This window comes from Bos indicus x Bos taurus, chromosome 1 (assembly GCF_003369695.1).
Source record: "Bos indicus x Bos taurus breed Angus x Brahman F1 hybrid chromosome 1, Bos_hybrid_MaternalHap_v2.0, whole genome shotgun sequence".
Classification (NCBI taxonomy): Eukaryota; Metazoa; Chordata; class Mammalia; order Artiodactyla; family Bovidae; genus Bos; species Bos indicus x Bos taurus.
Genome location: NC_040076.1, coordinates 22,065,168 through 22,085,969, shown reverse-complemented (window position 1 = coordinate 22,085,969; position 20,802 = coordinate 22,065,168). Strand labels below are relative to the sequence as shown.

Here is a 20,802-nt window from a genome sequence, read left to right as displayed (position 1 = left end):
TTTAATCCATTTTGAGTTTATTTTTGTGTATGGTGTTAGAAAGTGTTCTAGTTTCATTCTTTTACAAGTGGTTGACCAGTTTTCCCAGCACCACTTGTTGAAGAGATTGTCTTTAATCCATTGTATATTCTTGCCTCCTTTGTCAAAGATAAGGTGTCCATATGTGCGTGGATTTATCTCTGGGCTTTCTATTTTGTTCCATTGATCTATATTTCTGTCTTTGTGCCAGTACCATACTGTCTTGATCAGAGCAGAAAAAGAAATAAAAGGAATCCAAATTGGAAAAGAAGAAGTAAAACCTAGCTGAATGTTTGGGCACATGTGACAACTGTAGAGAGATGGACAGCTTCTTTGGTATTGACTTGGCTTTTGTAGAAGCTTTCGCTTCCTTGACTAAACCTTTTCTCATTTCTACCGTCTTAACTTTGGGGACGTGCATACATAGCTGGGCCATTTGCCATGCTCTCTGTTAGATCAGGGACAAGCAGACTACTCATAGCCCAGTTCATGATTCAATTTTAAGAACATTACGATTCTACATAATACCCTTGACCTCTCAGAGCTGGTGATGTGAGCATAAAGGTTGCCAGGACACCGTAAACTTGTCCTGAGACAGAGTCCAATCAACAACTTTATGACAGTCCTTCTGGACGGTTTGACCTAATACCTACAAGCGGGTCATGAGACAGTCAGGGGGTTGGAAATGTATCGCTTGACTGGGTTTTCAGATTGATAAAAAGAGAGTAAGCAACTGTGCTATCCAGAAGGTTCCAAAGTCTCAGGGTCATTTAGAGTCAAGTACAGCAGCTCCCCTTCCTAAGTCCGGGAGTTCTCCCACCAACCAGTGCCCAGGAGAGGGGAGTTTCCCTAATTTAAACAAGAAAGCCCGCAGCCTGCTCAGCTAAGAGCCAAATGAAAAGGCAAGGTTGCTCAAGAATCATGAGACAGTTGGAAAACCCCTGTGGCTGGCACCCGTTATAACAGAATCTGCACATTAAATCAGGGAGGATTCATTTGGGCTTCCAGTTTTGATAGAAAATAATGATTTCTCTCCTACATTTGTTGTCTGTTGGTTTATGAAGATCAAAGTTCTTTCTCTGGCCTGATTGCACCCCTGTTCTTTCTTTATTTATTTATGTCCTGAAAATAAAGCTCATTTATTCTTAGTTTATAGCAGCCATTTCCTTATTTAGAGATTATACTATTAGCTAATATAACCTATGAAAAATTTTTTATGGGAGTAGAATTGATTTACACTGTTGCGTCAGCATCTGCTGTACAGCAAAGGGAATTAGTTATACGTATATCCATTCTTTTTTAGATTCTTTTCCCATTAGGTCATTCCAGAGTATGGAACAGAGTTCCTGTGCTATACACAGTAAGTCCTTTTTTTATATACAAAACAGATAACTCCTGCTTTTTTAACAGCTGGACAAGTCATTGCAACTTTCCATTACAGAGATGCTCCTGATGGGGGCAATATTGCACCTGGTCAGGCGATGATTTTCCTCTTCCTGGCTGCGGCTTCCCTGTGCATGACACCATGGTCTTCACAGACAGGACTTCTCTGTCCTTAAAAGGAAAAAGGCCAGCACACTTGAGAGTTGGATTGAGTCAGTGAAGTAACCCTGAGAAGCACTAGGTTCGTCTTTAATGGTTCCTGTTTACTTTCCTGAGGAGAGATTATGAGAAGGAAATAAGATCACATTTTGAAGTATTTTCATAATGCAAGTTATTACTGAAACCAAATACTCTTTTGAATCAAACAACCTTAAAGTGATGTACAATTCTAATATCTATTTAATTAATCAAAATTTTTCTTAATAAATAATAAAATATATTCTATTTGTGTTTTAGAGGGGACATATATTGCATATACTCATAAATATTTAAATACAGGGAACCTGCTTGGCATAGAAAATTTTAAACTTTTCAGAAGTCTTCATTATACTGGAAATTTTTGAAGGGAAATAGAATTTTAACAGCTTTTTACTTAATCATAGAAAAAATAAAATTATTTTCTAAATTCTGAAGGAAAAAGATATATTAGGTTATAGACTGCAAATGCTTGTCTCATTTCAGACCTCTTGTGACATCTTATGACAACATTGCCTACCTTAGTAACTGTGGAGTATTAGGACTCTTGCGAAATAGTACAAAGCATGAGAAAAATTTTATATTTTCATGTATACAAATATATGTATATACGTGAGGGCTACACAGAGAAAATCTAATAAACCTGTATCAGTATCCATGTTTTAATATTGATTGGAATAGCTTAGGAGTTTATATTAATAAAAATATATCCTGATTTTCTAAAGTTTTAATAATTATATATATACACATATACATTACTAAGGAGAATGCCATGTGACAATTGAATTATACAACTGCAAGCCAGGGAACACCAAAGTTGGCCAGCAAGCCATAAGAGGCTGGAAAGAGACAAGGGTTTCCATAGAGGTTGCAGAGTTCCATACAGGTTCCAAACTTCCTTTGTGGTTGCTATAATCTGAATATTTCTATCCCCTAAAATTCATGTGTTGAAATCTTCATTCCCAAAGATGATAGTATTAGTAGGTGTGGCCTTTGGGGCTTAGTTTTAGGTGAGAAGTTACAATGCTGCACAGATGTGATATAAAATATATATATTTTATATATTAAATACAGCTCCAATAAACTTTTAAAAATTATTTTAATATGACAAACTGTTTTAAAATTATATAGGTGAGAATTGCCAAAATAGTTCTAAGAAGAATCCTGAGAACAGGATATTTTTCATAGTAACAGTTACAGTAAAAAGATACAGTAATGAAAACAGTATCCAGAATAGACAATTCAGTGGGACAGAAAAACATGTACAGCAAAGGGCTCAAATATTTATAAAATTGTAGTAAAGGATAAAGTTGGGATTATAAATTATTGAGGAAACATGTTGCTGTTCAACGAATTGTGCTAGGAAAATGGTTCAAGTTTTGGGATACAACATATAGTAAAATAAATTCCAGGAGAACTAAGTAGATAGATATAGAAAAATGACTATGTGAGAAAACAAGAGAAAATATAGATAGCTATTGGGCTTCCCTGGTGGCTCATGGTAAAGAATCTGCCTGCAATGCAGAAGAGCCTAGTTCTATCCCTGGGTTGGAAAGATCCCCTGGAGAAGGGAATGGCTACCCACTCCAGTATTCTTGCCTGGAGAATTCCATGGACAGAGAAGCTTGGTGGGCTACAGTTGATGGGTCACAAAGAGTCGGACACGACTGAGTGACCTACACTTTCACACTTTCATTTATATGTGATATTATCATGAGAAGCCTTATCTAAGTATTAATGCAAAGTAAGAAATTTCAAGGCAATATTTCGCAGTGTGATTCATTAATTACTTCATTTAAAGTCAGCTGGGTTATTGCTGAAATGGTTGCCAGAGCCATACCAAAAGATTATTGAAAAATATTCCCTGATAGTAGAGCCCAGAAATCCGTGTTTTAGTGAAAATACTAAGAGATCGTGATGCACATTAAATTTGAGAATCATTTCCAGGCAGGATAAGATCGATAGATTTACTACAGTTGTGAAAATTTCTATAAAATAAATACACAAAATCAAGAGTCAAAATAAAACCTGGCAGGGGACTTGGCTGGTGGTCCTCTAGTTAAGAATCCACATTGTAATGCAGGCGACACAGGTTCAATCCCTGGTCGAGGAACTAAGATCCCACCCACGTGCTGCAGGACAGCCAAGTCTGCAGGCAGCAACTACCGAACCCACCCACCACAGTTAGTGTCTGTGCTTGGCAACAAAATATCTTACATGACTCAACAAAGATCGGCATGCCACAACCAAGACCCAATACAGACAAATATAAAGCAAACCTGGCAAAAATAAACTGCAGTGTTATATGACAAACAGTTGAACAATAATAAATCAACAGAAAAACAAATTACTAAGGAAACTTAGACTCCATGAAAAGAAAAACAGGCAAAAATGGGAATAGACAATTCCAAATGGAGAAAAAGTCTAATAAACACACACACAGTCAATTCTCAGTTGCAAAATGAAACCAGATTCAGACTCCTTTACAAATTGAGAAAGATGTTTTTAAGTATAATGACTAGTGCTGGCAAATGAACTTGTCCCTCTCAAATATCATGTAAGAGTTTCATGTGATACAATATTGCTGGAGAGCTATTCAGCAATATGAATCAAGTATCAAAAATTATTGACATCTTCTGACCTAGTAATTTTCCTCTTTGGGAATTATGCTGAGAAAATAATTAGACCTGCACCAAATATTTATGCACAAAGATGAGTAAATGAAAACAAGGATAAATCCATGGTCTCATATAAAACAATGAAAAATGAAAACAACAGTAATTCCCCAAATTATTTTTCTGAAAAATTTTCACAATAAAATTTTAAGTACAAAAAAACATGATGTAATATTTCTCAGATATATAATTCCAAGCTTGAGAAATATATATATAAATATGTGTTATATATATTTAGAAATAAACATATATATTTTATATATATTTAGAAAAAGTACTGTCAAAATTCCCTGGTGGCATAGAGGGTAAAGAGTCTCCCTGCAATGCGGGAGACCTGAGTTCCATCCCTGAGTCGGGAAGATCTCCTGGAGAAGAAAATGGCAACCCACTCCAGTATTCTTGCCTGGAAAATCCCATGGACAGAGGAGCCTGGCAGGCTACAGTATTCTTGCCTGGAAAATTCCATGGAAGAAGAAGGAGCCTGGTGGGCTACAATAGAGTCAGACAGAACTGAACGATTTCACATTCACTTCCACTTTCTTTCACTCTCAAAAATGCTTCTCAGAGAGTTTTAATAATATACTATAGTTTCAATTTTCTTCATTTTTTCTCCATTTTTCAAGTTTCCTGCAAAAGAAATATCTTACCTTATAGATTTGAAACTAAAAGAGGAGTGGTTAGAATATTTTCTCAAACAACACTGGTATATCATATTTTCGCTTTCATTTAGGCTGTTTAAGCCATAAACGAACATATGCATGGAACTGGCCTTGTTTTTTTAATGACTAGTGCCTTTTGGAGGGTCAAAAATTCAGATAGTGCTATGGACTAAATTGTATCATTCAAAAACTGACATGTTGCAATCATATTCCCCAAACTGGCTATGTTTGGAGATAATCTTCCGGAGGACTTCAGTTCAGTTCAGTTCAGTCGCTCAGTCATGCACACCAGGCTTCCCTATCCATCACCAACTCCCAGAGTTTACTCAAACTCATGTCCATTGAGTTGGTGATACCATCCTACCATCTCATCCTCTACAGGAGGAAATTAAGCTCAAGTACTAGGTGGGACCCTAATCTGATAGGACTGGTAGCTTTATAAGAAGAGGAAGAAATCTCTCTCTCTCTTTTTCTCTCCAAGCTTACACACTAAAAGAAGGCCAAGTGAGCACACAGTCAGGAGGCAGCCCCATACAACCTAAAGAAGAGGCCTCAGAATGAAACCTACCTTGACGGCACCTTGATCTTGAGCCTTCTAGCCTCCAGATCTGTGGGAAATAAATTTCTGTTGTGTAAACCACCCAATCTATGACATTTTGTTATGGCAGCCTAAGCAGACTAATACAGGCAGTTTTATCAATCTCATCATCCTGTTTGGTTTTGAACAAGTTTGTCAGCTTCAAGGTTCAAATCTACTTACCAAGAAGCATGACGTAACACTTCCGTGGATAGTAATAAAAGTATACTTAAAAAAAAAAATCTTGAAAAATCATCTTGCAAAGAGAGGGATTAATTAGAAGCAAACAGCATTCCTTTGGGTATGTAACTGCATGCTTGCTAAGTCACATCCAACTCTTAGTGACCCTATGGAACATAGCCCATCAAGCTCCTCTGTCCATGGGCTTCTCCAGGAAAGAATACTGGAGTGGGTTGCTGTGCCTTTCTCCAAGGGATTTTCTCGATCCGGGGGTCAAAGCCGTGTCTCATATCTCCATCTCCTGCATTGGCAGGCAAGTTCTTTACCACTAATGCCACCTGGGAAGCCCCCTTTTACCAACAATGTATTGAATCTTTGGATATTGAATATTGGATTTAGACCTCATTACAAATGAATTTAACAATTCTATATTTATGTTTTAGCTTGCATTGGAGCAGGAAAAGGAAGAAAAAAGATTTCAAACAGATAAGTTTCAGATCTAAACTCTCTTGTAAAATCATTATCACCATTGTCTTGGTGTTTAAATTTTCCATTTTTGATACATGTTTTTGTTTTATTTTACAAAAAAGAAATAGTCTGTTATTTCTACTTTATTATATACTTCATGTGAGAATAAATAAAACTATCATAAAGCTTTGATTTACTCATTAGGAGAAATATGAATAACATTTTAAAAGCTGAATGACTACCCTTTCATCCTGCCTTTCTAAACAATCACCTTTTCCTCAGTGATTTACTGAAAATGAAGACTAGATCCATGGAGAAACATATGTACTCAGAGATATACACATACATGTTCTTTATATTTATTAATATAAATCCATGTATATTTGTGCATATGTAATATGTTATACATATATATATAATTTTTATCTGCTTGGTTTAGGGGCCAAGATTCTACTCACTTTTCAGAAAACTCTAGGAAGTATTTAATTTTAGAAAGGCATATAGAACAGGACAGCTCAGAATGGACTAGTCGCTTCCAAGTGCCAAATAGCCACTATGGATAGAGGATACCCTATTTGTATCTTTTCTGGTGGCTTAGTGGTAAAGAGAAGGCAATGACACCCCACTCCAGTACTCTTGCCTGGCAAATCCCATGGACGGAGGAGCCTGGTAGGCTGCAGTCCATGGGGTAGCTAAGAGTCAGACACGACTGAGCAACTTCACTTTCACATTTCACTTTCATGCATTGGAGAAGGAAATGGCAACCCACTCCAGTGTTCTTCCCTGGAACGCCCCCAGGGAAGGGGGCGCCTGGTGGGCTGCCATCTCTGGGGTCGCACAGAGTTGGACACGACTGAAGTGACTTAGCAGCAGCAGCAGTGGTAAAGAACCTGCCTGGCAATGCAGGAGACATTGCAGGAGATGCGATTCAATCCCTGGGTCAGGGAGATCCCCTGGAGGAGGGCATGGCAACCCACTCCAGTGGGATTCTTGCCTGGAGAATCCCATGGACAGAGGAGCCTGGTAGGTTACAGTCCACGGGGTTGTAAAAAGAGTTGGAAATGACTGAGTGACTAAACAACACCACCAACATTAAGGACATATGCATGTACTTGCAATTTTCTGTACATTTTCAATTTTTCAAAATAAAAAGTTTGAGCGAAAAGACATGTAGAAATATTCCAATCACATTCCTTCGGTTTCAAATAGTTTACTATTTTTAATCCCTGCAGTGTGTTAGTCACTCAGTCATGTCTGACTCTTTGTGACGCCATGGACGGTAGCCCACAGGGCCCCTCTGCCCATGCAGAGGACATGTTTAATCCACTGGCATTTTTGCTTTTTGAGCAGTGGTATCCCCTTGGACCATATTATGGTCTTTCTATTCTTTGCATAGTTTCGTGGCTCTTAAAAAATGATGTCACATGTAATAAGCAAACTAACCACTGGTGACACTAAAATGGGAAAGGGGTCCTTGGCATGCCTCAAAAAGTCCTGTATATAATTTTTAAATCAAAGCTGCAATTTATGGTCCAGTGAGCAAGATGGTGTCTTGCTAGATTGCTCTGCCGATGAGAACTCGTCATTCTTGTCATGAACCAGAATCACCATTTCTGCACTTTGGTTCTGGGAGGCAGATGTCTTCTCTGACCTCGTCCGTGTCCTCTGACAAGGAGACAAATTTCAGCTTGTCCAAGAAAAGATACCCTCTGCTGCTCGTTGCTTGGGAGGGAAAACACGGTCTCCTTCCTAGGAGACAATGAAATAAGAATTGAGTCCCAAAGAATATATAAAGACTCTTCATTTTCAACTGGTCAGCCTTTCATTTTTAGCCTGAATGCAGCCTTGCCCTGAGAGATGGGGCGGGGGGTGACAAGCGGCTGAATTTCCCCTTCTTGCTCAAGCAGTCATTTATTCTGACAACAGCATCTTTTCAGTAATAAGAAATCAGTTCTAATTTCCCCAGTTTACTTAACAAAAATATGGACTACTTGTTGATAGGACTGCTACATTTCTTGTGTGCATGTGTGATCTAAAATGCTAAGTTTGGGGGATGGGGAAAAACACAGAGAAACAGCTTTTACTGGGGGAGAAAATATTTGTAGCAGTAAAGCAGCTACTCTAATTTGAATAGAACAAAGCCATCTTGAACTTCTTGTTCTTTTCAAGTACCTTTCCAGCATACCTGAGTTCTCACAGTCCTGGAGAATCATTTGAAACAAGAAAACTTTGTGATTGTTTTAAAACTTCAAAACTCCTGCCAGGATTGGCTCTAAATATCAGAGAGGTCCTTGTGGAAGAAGACCTAAAGATATCTTGTAAAACCGGCTATGAGCTGCATAGGCAGAGCTTTAAGATAAAAGTTAAGGACAAAAACTTATTTTAGCTCCTCAAACAAAGGAAGGAAGAAAGACACTTTGTTCCTGATTCAGAAAAAAATGTTATTTAAGTGTAATGAAATTTATGAGCAGATAACACTCTATTAGTGAGTCTTTATAAATTTTATCACTATTCTCAATTAAGAATATGTAAACTACTGGTGTTGCTTAGTCGTGTCCGACTCTGCAATGCCATGGACTGCAGCTCACCAGGCTCCTCTAGGTCAATATGTAAGTGTATTTAGTTCCCAGCTTGAAGTTTAAAGATAATCCCTGCATACTCTGTATTTATATCTTTTAAAATTGAATATAATATTTATTCAGGTTATTTTTTTCTGATTCAATCTTCAGTGAGGAAAAATATAATTTTCTTCCTGGGGAATCAGAGATTTCACACTAGCTTTAATAAAATCAATTTCATCACTAGATATAGAATATTTCCCTAAGGGTCACAAAAAGCTGACGTTGATTCATCTTTGTCAAAACAGAGAAGTTGTTAAAGGAAAGAACTGATATGAGAGTTCTTCCCACTAACTGAATGAACACAGAGGAATGAATAAGATGAACTTTACGTATAAACATACATAGAGTCCTTTTCTCCTCGTCTGTCTCTTGCTCTGCTCTCTCCTCAGAACTGTCGGCAAGAGCAGACATACTGAGAAGTCAACTCAGCTGAGTGATACTGAAACTTGAAGGAAAAAGAAACTTGATGTGCAAATATACTATTGTTCAACAGCTTTGCAGGTGATTTTATTACCTTAAGACATCATGGTTTCTGTCTCCTCTCTCTGTGTCATTTCTGTGTCATTGTCTTTCTCTCATACACTCACCCAGAGGGGCACACATATTGATACCTGGTGGGGAATTTCTTAAAGTTATTTCTTCTCCAAACCGAGAAAAGTCAAAGACCCAGCTCCATTAAATGAATAATCACTTCTTAATATTTAAAATGAACAATCTGGGAGAGCAATTTAAATGAATATGAGGATTCTACCAAAGTAATACAGTTGACCCTTGAACAACACAGGTTTGAGCTGTACGGGTCCACTTATGAATGGATCTTTTTTAAAAATAAATACGTACTACAGTACTACAGTAGCTCAGTTGGTAAAGAATCTGCCTGCAATGCAGGAGACCCAGGTTTGATCCCTGTGTTGGGAAGATCCTTGGAGAAGGAAATGGCAACCCTTTCCGGTATTCTTGCCTAGAAAATCCTTGGTACAGAGAAGCCTGGTGGGCTACAGTCCATGGGGTTCACAAGAAATAGGACATGACTTAGCAACTAAGCCACTACCACAGTGCTACATGATCCATGCTGGTTGAGTTTGTGGATGTAGAGCCCTGAATAGGGAAGGCCAGCTGTGAAGTTATATTCAGATTTTCAATGGAGAGGGTTTGGGCCCCCCTAAGTCTATAGAGTTTAAGGGGACACATAAGAAGCCTTCTTTTTCACTTCCCCTTGCCAAAAACAGACATGGGAAGCATGGCACACATGCACGAAATTTTAATGCAATAATTCTAGTTTCCACTTTGTCCCAATAAATGTAGACATAACAACTTTAATCTAGCTCTTCATTCTGTGTACCAAATTCAAACATTGTACCAAAAATCTTCAGGCATTTTCTGACTAAAAACATCGTTTTCTCCCTTAAGGCTAAGTAAGCCCTATGGGTAAATAGGAAACTTGTAAAACTGGTTCTACTAGCAAACTATAAAACTTTCATGCCCTATTTACCACATTAGAAAAGAGCAACGTTCTCCTTTTTTCTCATTCTCGTTTTAGCCTGAACACATGGCTTTTTCTGAAGCTCTGCCAGGTTCAGGTCAGATACTATTAGGGCAGTGATGACTGTGGGTTAAGGCACATACTGCCCCCATGGTTTCACCTGTGAGAGCCCTTTAAAGTCTCTATCTGGCCCTGTTCTCATGTGAATGCATTTGTGTGAGCAATCTCTGGACGATATTAAGTAGTTGTATCAACAATAAGTGTTGGTGATGCTTATCTCTCTATTTCTCTGGATTCTAGCACGCGAGACTTTTGAGATGACCTACTAAGATAAAATCTAAGTGACACATGTTACAGAAAAAAGGCACAATTTGACTGGAAAAGACTTAAGAAGTAAACGTGAAGGTTACTTTCTGCAACACTAGCAATCCAGTGCGACTGCTCTCCTAGTGCTTATTTTAGAACCCTGGCTAAATTCTTGGTGTTTGACTCACTGGAACAAAGAGTGCATCAAACACAAGGAATTTAGAATTTATTAGCTGGTAAGATCCCATGAGTTTAGAATACTCAATGAAGACTATATGTATTTTTTAAAAAAGGTGGTGGGGGGGTGTTTCTGTTCAATTAAAATTTTTAATTGAATTATAGCTGATTTACAATGCTTTATTAATTTCTGTCACAAAGTGACTCACAAATATATTCTTTTCCATTATGGTTTGTCATGGGATATTGAATATAGTTGCCTATACAGAAGGGCTTTGTTGTTTATCCATTCGATAAACTTACATCTGCTAAACCCAATCTCCAGCTCCGTACTTCCCCCAGCTGCCTCCCTCTTTGGTTCAAAAAAACGTTTTTAGTTCACTCATTTCTGAGGAAGTGAAAACATCTCGGTAGTTCAACTCTTGCCCTACACTGCCTCCCTCACCTTTGACCTACCTATCTTTCATCCTTCTCTCCTGTGCTCCTAACCTTTTTCCTCCCCATCAAATATATGATGGAGAGAGGGTGAAAAGTCAGGACTTGATCATTTTCAGTCTCATCATCAGCCCTGACCTAAATGCTCTTGAAGGTTTTCCTAGTCAGATCAAGTAGCTGTCCATATTATTTAAACTACTAAACAAATATCCCTGAAAATGTAGTGGTTGAAATAAAATACAAGTGAATTTATCTTTTAACTAACAATCTGAGAGGGAAAGGAGATAGTGGGGAGACCCCGCTCCACTCAGTCATGCAGGAACCCCACCCCGAATGAGACTAATCCTTCCATCTTCAACATGTGGTTCTTAAGGTCCATCCTGTCCATGGGAAAGAAAAATAAAAGCTGTAGAAGTGAGCGTGCAAGTTTTCAAGGCAAGTCTTGAGTGGCATCTATCACTTTTGCTCACACTCTCTGGAGAGAGCTTAGTGTTAGGGTCACAACCAGCGGCAGAGGAAGCAGGAAAATACAGTCGTTGGCTGGAACGCTTCATCCCAGTTATGACATGATCTTACTTCAGAAGCAGTGGAGCGCAGATTGGGGTGGACAACTTGTAATCTCAACCACACCTTTCTAGGTGGCACTAGTGATGAAGAACCCACCTGCCAATGCAGGAGATGTAAGCAACGTAGGTTCAATCCCTGGGTCGGGAAGATCCCTGAAGCGGGAAAGGCACCACTTCAGTAGTCTTGGGAAATCCTATGGACAGAGGAGCCCGGTGGGCTACAGTCCATAGGGTCACAAAGAGTTGAACACAGCAGAGAGTGTGAGCACGGCACAGGGTAAGATGCAGGTTCAAGAATCAATTGTTCTGGGCCCTTTGCCCATTGGCTCCTGCCAATGCAGGAGATGTAAGAAACACAGGTTCGATCCCTGGGTCGGGAAGATCCCTGAAGCGGGAAAGGCACCACTTCAGTTGTCTTGCTCGGGAAATCCCACGGACAGAGGAGCCTGGTGGGCTACAGTCCATGGGGTCACAAAGAGTTGAACACAACAGAGAGTGTGAGCACAGCACAGGGTAAGATGCAGGTTCAAGAATCAATTGTTCTGGGCCCTTTGCAGAGCAAAGTATTCCTATATATTATTCATCTGTAATGACAATGTATTTTCTTGATCTCATAAATTAGTGTATACTCTTATTTCCTAGATGAGTTATGAGAGTAAAATAAGAAAATATATCTGAAAGCTGTTTGGAAAAGATAAAAATATTTATATTTTTAGTGTCTAATACTAACATATTTTAGTCTATATTTAGTCTAACACTATATTTTAGTGTTAGAAATTAAATTAAATTATTCTTTCATTGGACTATTACTCAGTTATAAAAAATAACAAAATAACACCATTTTCAGCAATATGGATGGACCTAGAGATTATCAATGGCACCCCACTCCAGTACTCTTGCCTGGAAAATCCCATGGACGGAGGGGCCTGGGGTGCTGCAGTCCATGGGGTCGCTAGGAGTCAGACACGACTGAGCAACTTCACTTTCACTTTTCACTTTCATGCATTGGAGAAGGAAATGGCAACCTACTCCAGTGTTCTTCCCTGGAGAATCCCAGGGATAGGGGAGGCTGGTGGGCTGCCGTCTCTGGAGTCGCACAGAGTCGGACACGACTGAAGTGACTTAGCAGCAGCAGCAGCAGAGATTATCATACTAAGTAAAGTCAGACAAAGACAAATACCACATGATATCATTTACATGTGGAATCTAAAATATGATACAAATGAACTTATTTATGAAACAGAAATAGATGCACAAACACAGAGAACTCACTTGTGGTTGTCAAATAGCGGGGTGGGAGGGAGGGATGGATTTGGAGTTGGGGATTAACAGATATGCACTACTGTATATAAAGTAAATAAGCAACAAGCTCCTACTGTACATCATAGGAAACTATTTTCAATATCTTGTAGTAACCTATAATGGAAAAGGATGTGAAAAACAATATATATATACATATATATACACACAGACACACACACACACACATATATATATATGTACACATAAATGAATCAGTTTGCCGTATACCAAAACATTGTAAATCAACTATACTTCAATATAAAAAATATCATTCCTTCATTGTTCAAATCTAAGACTGAGTGTGAACCTATGAAGCCAATGCCCAGCATTTCCACATTCAGATAAAACATGACTAACAGATAGACTGAAAAAAAGCAATCTTCAAACAGAGTCCAAACAGAAAGTATATAAGTAAGGGTTGAATATATATCACAGTTAAGCTAGGACACTTCTGTTGAAAATGGGTCTGAAATGTAAAGGCAGGTTTATCAATATAGATAGCAAATTTTATTCGAGTCAGTATCACAGCTCAGTGAACATCAAAACTGACTACACTTCTTGTAGCATCACTGAAGTTTGGAGGATCAATGAAGTTTGAAGGCAAAACATAAAATAAAAGCCTACAGAATGCTAAGAAAGACCCCCAGTGAATGGACATTGGGTAGAGAGTGTCAGAAGAAGACTCAAGTTTTGTCAAGGGAGTACAGGCAAAGTTGAAGGACAAATAAGAGACAGAGCACACCCCTTCAGTGGGATCACATAAAAATGCAAATCATGGCAGGATATAATATGTTAGACTCTGTTTTTTAAGAAGTTTAAAATAAAGATAGAGAACTCCATGCCCAACCTCACATAATAACCCAGATCAATACTCTGATATGTCATGGAAAGAGAGACCAGCTAAGGTTAGGTAATGGAGGTGACCTGACCCATTGACCTTAGACAGTCAACGTTCTGCCATTAAATGTCAGATCAATTCCCAATGACTTAAACATTACCCAAAAGCCTCTAGTTTCCTGGAATCTTTAATAAAAAAAAAGCAAACTTCAAACACTACCATTTTCAAGAGTCTAAGGAATTACTATTTACTATATTAGCTTAATCCATCTTGCTTGCTCAATTTTTAGAATTCTTGTCTCAATTGTTTTCTAACATTTACAAAGCAGTGCCTGCATTTTTAAAAACTCTATATTATTATCTTTAACTTATGTTTATATCTATCTTTTTATATTCAGGAAATAACTTTTCTTTCTGGGATCTTATAAACAACTTACCATAGACTGTCCATTTTCTCATACCACTGTTACCAGAATTATTCTTATATTGCAATTGCATGTGAAAAGGTTTTTCTCCCTTTAGGTCAAGGATGGCCCATGTTCAATTGATCTTTTATCCATATGATGCCTTGCGTTTGTAGGTGGTGCTAGTGGTAAAGAACCCACTTGCCAATGCAGGAGGTATAAAAGACACAGGTTCAATCTCTGGGTCAGGAAGATCCCTTGGAGAAGGGCATGGCAACCCGCTCCAGTATTCTCGGGAGAATCCCATGGACAGAGGAGCCTGGAGGGCTACAGTGCAGGGGTCACAAAGAGTCGGACACAACCGAAGTGACTTAGCATGCACGCAGTACATAAATTAGCACAACTTTAGCCCAACTCCATTTCCCTCAACTCAAGGCAGTGCGAGGGAGATGAGAAGAAGGTCCATCTATATGACTACTATAAATTTGTGGGGGAAACTCCTAATTTTCCTCTTGGGGGTATGATGAACCAGTTTCTTTAATCCTTCACAAGGAACATCAAATCTAGTTTTCAATACTCTATCAAAGGTAAAGGTCGGAAAACATCTAGGGTATGCCCTATGCCTAGAAGTCCGTAATAAACAGTCATTTAGCGGTGATAATCCCAAGCTTACTCTTTTATATCTCAGGGATCACCCAACGATCCCTGTGTCCAAAGACTGACAGATCTTTTTGATGGGCATGATCCATGTTATTTGGATGACCAATTCAATGAATCAATGAGCCAACTGCCATCTCTAAACACCAGCAAATTTCCAGCTGGAATCTGGCAGCCTGAAGGTGTCACTTGCACTAGGTGTGACAAATTGTAATCTAAAAGAACACCTAATTTAGATCCTAGTCCACTTTTTTCAGAGCTGCTGGGGGAAAGAAGGGAGAAGATTACAGCTCTTTGCACTCCCAACATCCCCCATCCATTGTACCTGCTGTACAATTACTGCTGCCATGCTTGCCAAAGTGCCATTAAGGTTTCTGGAGCTCCTGGCACTTGGGTAGATATTCTACTTAATCACCAAAGATGACTTCTGCTTGCCAGCGGGGTGCCTCCAACCAAAGGAAAAATATCAGACAGATAAATGCAGATCTATTTTTTTTTTCTAAATGTATAGAGAAAGAAGACAGAGAACAAGGACTTTTTGGGAGACCTCTTGTGTGCTGGGTGAACTTTACTCTTTGTTCATTTTTGCTCTTTTTTTTTTAAGAGTAAAAACTTCAGTAAGAACTTAAAAAAAAAATGTTATCATCAATTCAAACAATCATGCCAAAAGAGGTCATATTGCCAGAGACAATAGGCAGCTGTAGAGAATCCATCAGGCTTCCACTGCCTCTGGGAGCAAGGTCTTCGTTTGTCAGCTGAGTTAGGATTGTTGGGAGAGGCAGCAAAGGTATTTAGTGCCCACTGCCCTCCCACTGACCTCAAGTGTGGCTGCAGCAGCTCAGAAATGGGGTGTGGGGCTTGGCCACACGTCACAACACTCGGACTCTCCTACCTGCAGGGGGGTCTTTGGGCTTGTCTTGAGGTGAGTCTTCACTGCAGATAATTCACATACTGACTCATTTGGCACTGGAACTCTGGGTTGTGCTTGACTCTCTGTTCTTCTTCTGTTGCCTTAAGGTACAGATACTTTTAAAAAAGAAAAATGAGTAAATTTTAACAAACATTATCATCATCACCCTGAATTGAGCCATCAGTAATTTGCTCTAGCCCATCACTGAGAATAGAGGCATAAACATTTTTTTTTAATTTCACAAGTACAACATTTCTTCTTTGCATTGTGATGTTTTCCATTGTAGGCAGAAGTAGGTGGCAGACAAAACCCAGCCCTTATTTCTTTCCTTTCTAGATGTTGATCAAAGTGTCAGTGAGGCAATATGACTTGTTTTATGATGACAGTCCCTGCTCTGCTTGGTGACCTGTGACCTCCCTCCTCAGGGGATCTTGAGGTTAACATGAAGGCACACCAGACATCTCCACAGGAATGTGGCAAGAATTAAGTGAATGTATGGGCCTTACCGAGCAGGGAAAACAACTGGGTAATTTTGCCCACCAAAAACCCCGAAGCAGAGTTATTTGCAGCCCACTGGTCTGTGACATCAATCACCTGACCAGAGATATTCATATTAGTGCCATCTCTTGCTTAAATAGTAATCACCTGCCTTGTCCGGCCCTAGGAGGAGGGAGAAGAACAGAGGAAGTCGTGAAGCAGAAGTAGGTTAGTGCTAGCGGGAGAGCTGGGTGGGTAAATGTCTGTGACGTGATCAGAGTCAATTACAGCTGTTGACACTTTATCCAGGCAGTGACCCCAGGCCCTGGTTATAGAGGGCCTGAACAGACAGGTCTCTAGCCAGCCAGCCATGGTGCTCTCATTCCCTTCTCCCCTCTACAGCTATCTCAGCAGGAGGGCTTCAGGAAGGATCTTACAGTCACATCCCCCTTGCTTCTTGGAACCAGGAAATGAGAAAATCATTGCTCACCCCACTCCAAACTTGCCTCATCTCGAAGCTCTGTATCAGCTCTGAGGTTTGCAATCACACCGGGAGGATCTCTTCTGTAGAAGCAAAGAAGGACAGAATGTTGGAAGGGAGCTCTCCTTGACAGATGGGAATGAGAGCGGTGTGAGTAACTAACTGGAGGCAATAAAGGTGTTAGCAAATAGCAGGATGGAAGAGCGGCCCCCGGGATGACTGGCTCTGTTACACGCGGTGTGTTGTAAGGGCACCAGCAAGAGCTGCCTGTCTCAGCTTTGGTGTGAAGAGCATGTGGCTCCCCCAGATTCGCAACATCCTTGTGGGCTTTCTCGGAAGCATAAGCACCGGCTGAGCCCCCATCCAACTGAGGGGGCTTCCATGTCTTTCTTGCCCTCCTTTCTAATGCCTATTCTCCAGGTCTTCCCTCCTTTCTTTGTCCTGGTTCTTTTGTTCTTTTCCCTGGTCCTTACGTCTCATTACATGATATTCCCACTTTTCCTTTGAGATTTTTGTCTTTTCTTAAAGCAAGGAGAGCCTCATCTTCAATGCCAAACCCAGCATCATGTAACCAATCACCCAAAAATCACAACCATATAGGCCCTGCCCTCTGTGTTAAGAAAACCCAGCTGTTGCTGAGAATTGTGTATCTATACAGTGTTTACACATGAACGTAGCAGGAATTCTTAAGGCTGAGATGCCATTGAACCAAAAAATGTCATAACACAAAGGAGTCTTACGGACTTATTACCGCCTCCCAACTACATTCCATCTGACAACCAAGCAAATCACGACTTGGGAAAGTTAAATAAGTTTTCAAGCTTACACAAAACAATTATGAAGAACACGGGCCTCTGGCCTCTCTAACTAGTGTGTGTGTGTGTGTGTGTGTGTTTCCATTTTATGATTTTTATCTTTTTTAATTTTTTATTTTATTGCTGCTGCTGCTGCTGCTGCTAAGTCACTTCAGTCATGTCCAACTCTATGCCACCCCATAGACGGCAGCCCACCAGGCCCGCCTCCCTCCCCAGTCCCTGGGATTCTCACTGGGGTATAGCCAATTAGCTATATTTTGATAGTTTCAGGTGAACAGCAAAGGGACTCAGCCATACATATGCATGCATCCATTCTCCCAAACCCCCTCCCATCCAGGCTGCCACATAACATTGAGCACAATTCCCTGTGCTATACAGTAGGTCCTTATTGGTTATGCATTTTAAATATATCAGTGTGTACATGACCATCCCAAACTCCCTAACTATCCTTTCCCCCCATCCTTCCCTCTCCCTGAGCAGGCAACCATATCACTTTATGAATTTTAACATAAAAATAAAAGTCGCAGATTCTCTAGACCCCTATGCTACCTAGGGAAATATTTCTTACCCCCAATCATGCTTGAATCCCTCTACAACAGAAGCAAACACAGCTACTGAATCAGGGAAGCTCTTCTGTTCTCCCGTGACGTGCCTGAGGGTAAGGAATTCTTGGGCCTCCCTGGTTCTCTATTCTCTTCACAGCTGAGGAGCCCGGATAGACCATCTAGGGTGGCTTCTAGTTCCAAAATTCAATGACCCTTTGAGTCTAACTTCTTTCATCAGAATACCTGTCATTTCTAGGTAAGTGGTGTTCTCAGTCTTTTCTGCTAAAGGAGGTTAAGTAAATAAAAAGGAAAGATTGGGCTCTGCTTTTGGCCTAAATTATAACTTCATGACAAGGGATGAAAGAAGTTAATAGCAATAAGAAAGCTTCCAAGGTCTACCATTTACAATTTAAATCCTTTACTTGGAAGGTTAAAAGTTCAAAGTTGAGTCATAGTCTGAGGTGGCTCTGCTCTTTCTTTTTAATTATCTGAGGTCAGGAAGTTAATAATACCAGAAATCCCCAGTGGAGACCTCTTGTGCACTGTGTGAACTTTAAACTTGCTCATTTTTTTTAAGGGTAAAAAGTTCAGAAAAAACACAGTGGACTTTTCCTCTTAGCCTCCACCCATTCATCCCCCAAGGTCAAAAGTTGAACTGTAAAACAGAAACCCTTGTTCTCTGATCCACATTTAAACAGATCACTTATTAAAAGGTAAACATTCCAAATGCAAGCCAAGATACAAAGTGAATCTGTTCAATAAAAATAAAAATATTGTAATAAAATGAGTCTTTGATCTTTATCACTTGTCTTGGAATTGAGCATCAGAATTTATTTTATTTTTTGAATCTCAGAGAAAGAGCAGTCACAAAAGCTCTTTCCTAACCGATCTCTGCCCTGAGATTGGCATATCTGGAAAAGATAAACCTAAGACATTTAAAAATAATTCTGTTTACAGTCTTATCTTAAGGCAATTTCTACAACTAATTTTACACCATTTTTTATTTGTTTGCTTGTTTTGCTCAAACAGGAGTTCAAGTGTGGTTTAAATCAGAAAGATTTAAAGGACTGAGGAATTAAGAGATGTTTGCTGAAAATGGTGGGGGATGTGGAAAAAATAAAGAAATGGTTGAATCAACACAATGAACCTCATGGGAACCATGGGTAGACTATATTTGAAATTTTCAGAATGTTAAAGTTCAAACATGAAGCCAAAAGGACAGCTGTACAGGCTTAAATATGTACAGCCAACCCTCCATATCCCTGGTTCCACATCTTTAGATTCAACCAACCGCAGATCAAAAATATTAAGAAAAAAAAATTCCAGAAAATCTTGCACATGTCAAGGCATGACTAGATTTATTTAATAAGTGTAAGACTAGCTTTCTTAAAGTAATAGTGGCAAATTTAGGAAGTAAGTCAGACAGAGAAAGAGAAATATCATATTATATAACATATGTGCAGAATCTAAAAAAAGAGTGAATAAAAATGAACTTATTTACAAAGCAGAAACAGACTTACAGACTTGAAGAAGGAACTTATGGTTATGGGGTGGGGTGAAGCGGGGTGGAGAGATAGACAGGGAGTTGGGGATTGACATGTAAACACTATCCTATTTGAGATAGATTGTTAAAGGTTGTTTTTATTGCTTCAAGTATTATTTTGACAACTTTAAATGCCAAAGATTTTGAGAAAAAAAAGTATGGAAAAGTCAGCTGAATATTAACCCAATCCAATTAGCTAGCTTAGAAAAGCTTCCTGAACCACCATCATATTAGGTTGTTATTGCATGCAACCCCTAAATGTTCTTTTCTAATAAAGCAAATGATGTATGTGTCCATTTTCTTTTTCAGTGCACACCCTTTATGGGTGCTTTGATTAAAAAAAAAAGCCCAATCTGGGAATGAATATCTGTTCCAAAATCTTTTAAGAAAGCACCTTTGTCACAATTTAACAAAATGAAGATAATACCACTTGCTTGTCTACCTTAATAATTTTTGTACCTGTCTAATGAGAAAACTACAGAAAATAGTGAGAACCTTGAAATGATATGCAATGAATACATTCATAGTAAATATTTTTCACTGATGCCAGTTTCAACAAATGTCTGTTAAGTTCTTGGACTTTCTGATTAATTTTAATGTGAAAACTAGAAGATACGGCTCCAAAGAAGTTGTGACCTAGACCATTTACACTGTATGTAATTTTCACAACATCCTCTGGGACTCCTGGATGCAGCTGGATGACCCAGACCCAGGAGTGACATGCCAGGAAGGAAGTGGGGAGAGCATTTGGGGCTACTTCCTCTTGTGAGGACTCCCCTCTCAACAGCTGTAAGGAAGGGTGGAAATTCCTTATGAGTCAAAGGGTGACTTCAAAGTAAAGGATGAAATTTGAGAGACATGATCATATTGATTAGGATGTTGACCAAGAGCAAATCACTGCATTTAGAAGTGTCCAGGGAAAAATCAGGTATTAAATAGAAGGTGAAGGGCATGTGGACATTGCTCACTTAGGCAGGTGTTACACTCGTGAGAATAACTTCTGGTTTCAATTTATCTTGTGAATATATTTCCATGAATATTTATGTTTCTTCTTCTTTAAGTCATGACTCTTTATTTGAACTAGTTGT

At 39.2% G+C, this 20,802-nt stretch overlaps 1 long non-coding RNA gene across 1 annotated transcript; it reads right to left on the bottom strand.

Annotated features, from left to right (window-relative positions):
• Positions 1–230: 230 nt before the first annotated feature.
• LOC113896026 lies at positions 231–18,506 on the bottom strand. The gene is made up of 4 exons (XR_003511984.1): positions 18,195–18,506; positions 16,821–16,894; positions 15,836–15,969; positions 231–1,672 (listed from the first exon to the last, which is right to left on the bottom strand). It is a non-coding gene; the product is annotated as an uncharacterized LOC113896026 (long non-coding RNA).
• Positions 18,507–20,802: the final 2,296 nt, after the last annotated feature.